Consider the following 9,122-nt stretch of genomic DNA (forward strand, 5'->3'; position numbering starts at 1 on the left):
TGATACCCCATAACTTAAAAACTATGATGAATAATATGCAAACACAATATAAAGTCAAATCTTCCAAGATAAAGGAATAAGAGGAATGAAAACAAGGTATTTGCTTTATGCATATATACACATAGAATAGGAAGAAGATATGCATGACAACTAGTCTTCCTGTAATTGGTCAGGTGTTCATAGCTGACATTTATAACCAGGTTATTCTACTTCCCACTCTGTATTTTCTTTACCTCCCAGATGTATCTCAACTGATCATGGTTCTTTACCTGATGGGGCAACCCAAATTTTTATTCTCCGAGTCTGGACCATTCCTAGTCTTTCCTGGATAGGGTTGCTGTAATTTTCCAATGACATTAATCACAGGGCATGGTAACACTAAGATGTCCTAAGGGCTTTCTGGTATTCCAGACATACTCTTCCTTAATTCCATTGTGGAATAGCATTTTGATGTCCCCTTGGCAGTTTGGATTAGTTCCCCCAGCCAGTGCTAACTCCTGTCTTAGCCTGTTGACTGAGGTATGAGAAGCCCAGATGGTGGGATGGCAGTCTTGTCTTATAGTTCAGTGGAATCATTGTCTCCTGGTGGAAGCATTCCTCCCTCTGAAACTAAGGCCTCTAGGCTAGCAGAGCATAATATTGGTAGGAACAGGAAGCAAAAGCTTTGCTAGTGAGTGGTCACCATGGGTAATGGTGAAGCAGTCCCATTCCCCATGTCCACTCCTTGATTCCTGAACCCTGTGAATCCTGGCTATCAGAGTTCCATTTCAATATGCTATATATTGGATGCTGATTCAGAGCATATACAGCATTCTGAAGAACCTTGCCCTACCCCTATGAAGTACTGTCACCTAGCTGGAACTGGAAATGTTTTGAAAAGATTTTTCTGCTATTAAGCCAGCTGTTTTAGGATGGTGGGGAACATGGTAACACCAGTGACTTCCATAAACACGGGCCCGTTGCTGCACTGCTTTGGCTGTGAACTGATTCCTTGGTCAGAAGCAGTGCCATGTGAAAGGCCATGATGGCAGACAAGGCATTCTGTGATTCCATGGATAGTATTTTTTGGAAGAAGCATTGTATGCAGGGAAAGCAAGTCCACATCCAGAGTAACTGTCTATGACAGTAAGAACAAGATGCGGCCCCTTCTATGACAGAAGTGGTTCAATGAAATCAACCTACTGTCAGGGATCCGGCTGATCACCCTGGGGAATGGCTCTATATTGGGGGCTCAGTGTTGGTCTCTGCTGCTGTCAGATTGGGCTCCATGGAGGAAGTCAGTTGAGCCCACGTACAACCTCGATCTTTGCCACCATGGGCGCTCCTAGTTCATTGAGCAATTTGTGGTGACTGGGAGAAGAGGCTAACTAGTATCCACAGAATGGGTCCTATCTATCCACCTGATCATTAAAGTTTTTCTCTGCTAAGATCACTCCTCAGTGAGCGTCCACATGGGACACAAGTATCTTTACATCCTTGGCTTATGCAGATCTCTCCATGTACCATTTCCCTAAGTTTGTCAATTTCCCAATTGATCATCTAGCCAAACCACGGGCTACAGTACATCTGTCCATTTCTCCTTCCAAAGGGCACAACCAAGTGATTCTGCCCATCAGGAAAACTTCCTTCACAATTGTCCTTCAAGGATGTACCAGAAAGGGGCTATAGTTATCCAGTTATGGGTGGTGCCTTCATATTGTGCAGAACTATTTGTAAACCAGGCCTTTGTCTCCTGTCAACTGATCTTAGGATATTCATGAGGCCATAGGTGCAGACAGTGAGAAGGCAGTATAACTAGGCATGTTAACTAGAAATAAGGTACTTCATGTAGAAATGGTTCATGAGGCTTTAAAGATGTCATCAGCTGAAGCATGGCTCTGAACACTCAGTACAAGAGTATGTATATGGCTCAACCACTTCAAAGAAGGATGTTGCTTGGGACATTCTCCATACTTATGGCTGGTATTCGTGGAGAGAAGCCATGGGTAATTGGGCCAATTTTTCATGTAACTTGTGCCTTCAGGACCTGCTTGGGCCCAGTCACACATACTCCTTTCATTTGCTGGAGTGCTGCTGTGCACACCCAAACTTTATGGCTTGGTGGGTCAGATACTGATCAGTTTGATAGGTAGCTCAGGTCTCATGGTAACTTGGTGGCCCATGGTTAAGTGTTCAGTTTCTAGAAAGGCATAGTAGCAGGCTAAGAGCTGTCTCAAAAGTTACCTGCAGATGATGGCAGACCCTTGCTCCAAAATCCTAAAGGCCTCCACTGCAGTTCACCTACGAAGCCTTGCCAAGGGGTTCAAACAGCATCCTATCTACCCTGGACGCCTCAATTGCCATTGGATCTGTTGGATCATATGTTCCAAGTGGCGGAGCAGCTTGTATAAAAGCCGGGATGTGTTGCAGAATTCTCTTCTGTCCTGCGCCCCATTTAAAACTAGCAGCTTTTGGGGTCACTCAGGGCCAGAGTAACACTCAAATGAGGAATGTGTTACCTCCAAAATCCAAATAGGCCCACTAGACATTGTGCTTCTTTCTTGGTTATGAGAAGGGACAGATGTAACAACTTGCCCATCACCTGAGAGTGGATATCTAAACAGGCTGCATGCCACTTGAACCCCTAGAAATTTCACTGAGGTTGAAGGCCCTCGAATCTTAGATTCATTTCCTGCCCCTGACATACAAATATCTTACCAATAAGTGCACGTTAGTTAGTATTTCATGCTCACCAGGTCCAATTAGTATAAGTTCAATGTAATGGACTAGTGTGATATCTTCTGGGAAGAAAAGGTGATCATCAAGGTCCCTTGAACTAAATTACAACATAGGGTTAGAGAGTTGATACACCCATAAGATAAGACCAAGAAGGTGAAAAATATTACTTCTGGTGGGCCTTATGGACAGAAACAGAAAAAGACATTTGCCAGATAGCTGCATACCAAGTACTAGGAGATGTGTTAATTTGCTCAAGCATATCTGGTACAGAAGCTATAATTTCCATTCCCAAATTCTCTTGGTTAAGCTTAGTCATTCACTGTCACTTTTTAGGATCCATGTGTTTTCTATACAGGCCAAATAAAGCTAAACAGGGATGTAGTAGGAATCGCTACCCCTGCATCCCAAGTCCCTGATGGTGTCACTAAGCCCTACAATCCTTCCAGGGGTTTGATACTATTGACCATTTTCCTAGGTAGACACAGGTCCAGTGGTGTTCATCTTACCTTTCCTACCACATTACGTTTGACCCCACAGGTTAGGGGATGAATGTGAGGATTCTGCCAGCTAAATGTTTGCTTGTTATGAATTCTAGAACTGGGAAAATGACTACAGAATGGGCTCAGACCTGAGCTAAAATTCCATTTATTGCCTGACCTCCATAAGCTCCTGTTCTGACTAGAGAGCCACAGTGATGTTTTGGATCTCCTGCAATTAATGTCAGTTCAGATCCAGGGTCCAGCAGCCCCTGAAAGTTCTGATTCTTTGCTTTTCCCTGATACAGTTACCCTGGATAAAGGCTATAGGTCCCTTTGGGGGAAGAATGGGAGACAAGTTAATATATAAATTTCTGGTGCTGGACTGGGGTCCTTTCTGGAGGGAATCTGACTTCCCCTTTATTCAAGAGGTTCTAGGTTCATAAACTGGCTCAAGTCTGGGAATCTAATGAGGGGCTATGATTCCATTTTGATTCTGTTCCTGTCAGACTGCTCGTTTGACCTGGAAGTCTCCTGGTTATACAGATCAACTAAAAATTGTGAGTAGGCTTTGTTTTTCTTCTAGAAACATGTAGCCAAGGCCACGGATCTACATAATTCAGATTGTTGGTCTCTGACAATTGTGATGACTGTCCAGTTTGCCTTTGCATACCACCACTTGGCCCCTACCACCCCGAGACCTAATTATCTCCACATTTAAGTTGTCCAGTTCAGTGGCAGTGGGTCTCACTATAAGATCTGGTCCACAAACAACAAATATGAAGCTCTTCAGGGATGCTAGGACTTCCCTCAAATCTATGAGTATTAGCAAAAGGTATGTCTTCCAGACCCTCAGTACGAGTCCAGTAGGTTTTAAGTGACAAACACTTCCTAGTATTCCAACCTCCCTAAGCCGTTTAATTCATTCCTCATCTTAACCCAAGGAAGACCAGGCATCTCTAGCTAGCTCAGTGGGTCATCCATTCATGTTTTGGCCAACCAGTGCCTTTTCTAACTCTCCAAGCTGCAACGTTAAATGCAAAATCTCTGCTTATGTGAGTACATCTAGCCTGATCCAGCTTTTTCTTTTCATGACTATCCCACACCCTCAATATCCATTCCTTCATATGTTCCCCAGATATGTTTGTATAATAAGAAAACTCAGTTCTTTTGGGTAGCATACCACTTCAGGAGTCACTTTGTGTCTCATCTTTTGGGAGCCTGCTGGGGCATGAGTCTAGTTACAGGCCTAGAAGCAAAGAGGAGTAGAGGGTGGATCCTGAGGAGAACTGGCATTCTTTCCTGGCAACCTCCTCAGGGAGGCCATTACTCTTTTCTCAGGCAATGTAGAATTAACCTCAGGTAAAAAGCTGGCTACCACTGGGTGAGGGAAAGACGTCATTGTCCCTGACAAACAAGGCTTATCAGGATTTTTAGGCGCTCTATATCCCCAGCTTCATCAGGATGGTCCCAGCTGTCCCCATCCCAACTTATGGGATTCCATTATTTCCCAACCAATGCCCTCATTTTTAATAGACACCCTGCGAGGCTGAGAGTTCAACTTCTAATATAATTCAGCCACTCACCTGAGGGTTTTTGTTTCACTTCTTAGGAATTTCAGCCCCAGCTACTGGAGAGATCAACTTGGGTCACACTTAGATGCTCAACCACTTAGGCTATTTATTTGGAGCTGGAGCTGGGAAATTGAATTCCTGAGCTCATCACTTTGTCCAGCGATGTTAGGATCAACCAACATTCATAATCCTTGGTTTTCTACAAATGTTTGAAAATATATGCAGAGTCACCAATATGCAGAGTCACCAATATGCAGAGTCACCAAGTTCCTTGCCTCATAAGTGGTGAATTACTTACAAATACTTTGTTCCTCTCTCTAGTTCATGCCATGGGCTATCAATGTTCTCTATACTACTAGAGTCCTTAGAATTTTGGGATCTTATAAGAGAGCCAACTCCAGATACTTAAGAAAATCCATATGCAAATGTTCCTCTCTACTCCTGGTACCAATATAAAGGCTCTCTAGATGTAGAACCAGTAAGTTATGTAGATACATGAAAGGAAACTGAATAGGGGAATTGGATCCTACAGCTATGAAGGTTGAAAAGTCCCATGCCAGGCTGTCTACAAGCTGGAGGCCTTGGGAAGTTGGTAGTTGAGGCTCAGTCCACATTGGAAGGCCTAAACACTCAGGGGGTCACTAGTGTAAGTTCTGGAGTCCAAAGGTGGAAGAGCCTGGAATTATGATGTTCAAGGGCAGGAAAAAAAGTAATTCCAGCTCAGATCAGTTTGTTTTCTTGTTCAGGGTCCCAGCTGATTGAATGGTGCATGCCCATATTGAGGGCAGGTCATTCCTACTCAGTCCACTAACTCGCACTTCAATATTCTCTGAAAACACCCTCATAGACACGCCCTAAAATAGTGCCTTACCCATTCCTAGGTATTCCTTAATCCAGTCAACAACCATTAACCAGCACAGGCCTGTATAGAGGGTAGTCCAGAATATCCCCCTATTAACACTCAGCTTCTGCTAGGTAACAGGTCTCGATGGAGAGCTGCATAATTAGTTGTGCCAGCAGGAGTGAGTCTTGGATGGAGTATTTAAGGGACTGATGGCTGGAGGATGATAGAATTTTCTCTAATCTCTGCCTCTTCTCTGAAAACTAAGCTGAAATGTTGGAAATAGGCATGTTGGAGAACAGCATTGTGAATCTCGGCTGACTCATCTTGCAATTGGTCTCATGAGAGATGGACTTCCTCTGTGGGATTATCAGTGAATGTAGAATCTTTCCAGCCGATGTATCTACGGAGTTGGTGAATTCCCTAAAATGCTGGGTGCGAATTTTATTCTACAGGCTCTGGGGCACAAAGTATAGTGTAAATTTAGTGATGTTCCATACTAGCTTAAACCGTCCACGTGCCCTTACTTGTTCTTACTGCAGCAGGGCCTTGTATCCAAGCACAGGTGACTGACATTCCTGGTGATGGCAAACCATTGCTCTCAGCTTTTTACACTTCTGAAATCTAGAACTTGCTTGATGGAGGATCCCATGAGCCTTTTGCTCCTTGCTTCATTTTCAAAAGCTACTGTATACAATAGAAGTGTTTTTTCACATGAGCCCTGATTTTGCTGTAGGATTAAAGAATTGATTTGTCCTCCCCCCTCAGTTCTATTTGAGCCACAACATAAAAGGGATAGGACAAGACAGGAATCATAGGAGTTCTTGATGTGGAAAGCTTTGAATGAGTCACAGTTGGATGTTGATTTGATAGGGATGAATTTTTAGTTTATGGTCAACCAAGGTAGCTGTGAATGGAGCTCAGGTGTCTATGATAACTCTAAAATCCTGGCTGGGTAGCAGTCGCTCCCCCTTCTATGATAGTTGCAATAACCAGTTTTCCCCAAGTGGCCTGGAGTCAGCCCAGCCTGTCCTTCATGCTGCCTTGCTTGTTTCCTAGGATCTTAGTGCTAGAGAGAGGCATGACATTGAAACACCACCCTACAGGCAGGAGGGAAGCATTTTTATATAGACATATATAGATAGGTGTCTTCAATGAGTCCTATGGGGCAAGATTCACATAAGCAGACCAGAAGACTCTTGGAAAACCTGGTTTATTTCCAAAACCCTCAGGATGGGGGAGCAGATACTTCTGAAAGAGACTATATCAGAGGCTAAATTTCTTGTTGCAGGGGATTCTTGAAACTTTATTATTCCCTGACTGTTTGCAAAACAAAGTACTTGCAAAAATGCTGACATCCCAATGGATACTTGGGAGTATTTACATCAAAATAAAACTAAGTCTTCATCCAGACAAATTGAATGTTTGTCTCTTGTGGTAACATTAGCAGTGGAGGGTTAAAACTTGAACTTTTTCGTCTCAGCCAGGTTTTGCATGGTCAGGTCTGCAGGTTAAGGATTCCTTAGGGCCAGGCTTATCAGCTGAGAGATGCTTCTTTTGTAATGGGAAGAATGAGGTCAGAGGGCAGAGGCTCTGTCATGACCACATAGGCACAAGGATTAAAGAACTGCAGACAACTTAGGAAGTAGTCCCATTTAGGAAGAAATAGGGTGGTGGCGTCACATCTACTTAGGTCAAAATTGACACCAACTCCTCTGCTATTGAGCTTGGAGGTAGGAGAGGCAGCACTCAGCAACCTTTGCTGAAATAAAATACATAGGTCAATAAAATTTGACACGAGGATGGACAAAGTACGACACCCCGTTGTCTAGGACGGGTCAGTGCATGTTTGAGCCTCTAACATTGGAGTTTCCTCCATTTGAGACTTAGGTATCCTTGTCAGGTCTGGGCTAACACAGGCCTGCCTAAGAAACTTGGAGTCTATCTTCCCAGGCTCCTGTGGCTCTTTGCAGAGTTAAGATACATGTGAAACACAATTATAGCCTCATTGTGGAACAGCCCTGGAGTGGTAGTTTGACAGACATGAAGTCTCCAAATTGCTTTGGGTAGTATTAACGTTTCGACACCGATTCTAAAACTTCAGAAGATAGTCATGTTTAGGCCGAGGGGTTCATGAATTCATGATCCAAGTCATATTTCATCTTCAGATAATGAAACTGAAGCCCAAAAGGGAGGTGACTTGCCAGGCTCTCCTGCTGCAGGCACCTGTGTGTGCTGAATCCAATACGAAGGTCAAGATGGCTGGGGTAAGAGAAGAACTCGGCATCAGATACCCCTCTGTAATTCACTGACTGGGTTGTCTGAAATAAAGTTCATAAACCTTCCGAATCCATTATACCTCACTGGTAAAATGGGCTGCTAATCCCCTCATAAAACCAAGAACTAGAAGATGTAATTCATGTGGAATGTTTAGATGAATGTCCAGCACAGAATAAGTTTCAATAACTAATAGCTGTCTACAGTACAACTCCCTTCACCATGCACCATCATGCCATCAATCCTTTGCGAAAGATTTGTGTGACTGATCATAAGTTACTCTTCAAAAAATACACCCTCATATCTATCACAGATAGCTGCTAATCATACTAGTTAAATCTCATCCTGTCTCGGGATTTCTATAAGTTAATGTGAATGTTTATGGAAGACTGTCACAGGCTGTCAGGTACCCTATATATTTAACTTCATATGCTCTAATACTCATCAGCTCATCCGGGTCAATACTAAAATCACTTATTTAGGTGAGGATTATAATATTCACAGGAATAACATGCCTCTTAGTAACCTGAGTCAAAATCTGAAAGTCTGACACCTTGGAGTTTTTCCCCACCCTCACACTAGGTATACAAAACAATGCTGCTAACACATCAGATTGAGTGGCTCAGGGTAAGAATCATGCCCAGGGTGAATGAGATCTTGTCAAGATGTGAATGTTGGGCTCCAATGTTCTCAGGGTATCTTGATCAAACCATCTTCCAAAAGCTGAAACTGAAAATATGGAAATCACCCTGTTCAAAGGAATAATGTGGAACACTTCATTAATAACTACTTTCTTTTAGGTCGTAAAAATTAACCAGTTGAATTGGGTTCAGCGGGAGTGAATCTTGGAGAATGAAAACCTAGGGGCTGAAAGGCAAGAGAGCTCGCTCATCTTGAACTATTATCTGGAAAAATTAAACTGGATTGTGTTACAAAATGGCGTGTTGGAGAAGAGCTGGAAGAGTCAGCTGAGGGGTGGTAGAGGTTTTCCTGTGTGTGTGGATTCTCATGAAAATCTGTCACATCCATTGAAGTACAGAGTCACGAGTTCCTGAAACTACCGGGTACAAAATTTTTCTACAGGCTTAATGGGCACAAAGTAGTGTACATGATCTACGTCGCACATCATCTAATGCCTTCCACCCTTGTGTGCTGCTGCTTCTGTGCTTATATTCAGAGCAGCAGGCACTCTGGCCAATTACAAGTGACTGGCTCTAAGGGTGAGATCTTAAACTT

This window comes from Trachypithecus francoisi, unplaced genomic scaffold (assembly GCF_009764315.1).
Source record: "Trachypithecus francoisi isolate TF-2019V2 unplaced genomic scaffold, Tfra_2.0 Lachesis_group7, whole genome shotgun sequence".
NCBI classification, from domain to species: domain Eukaryota; kingdom Metazoa; phylum Chordata; class Mammalia; order Primates; family Cercopithecidae; genus Trachypithecus; species Trachypithecus francoisi.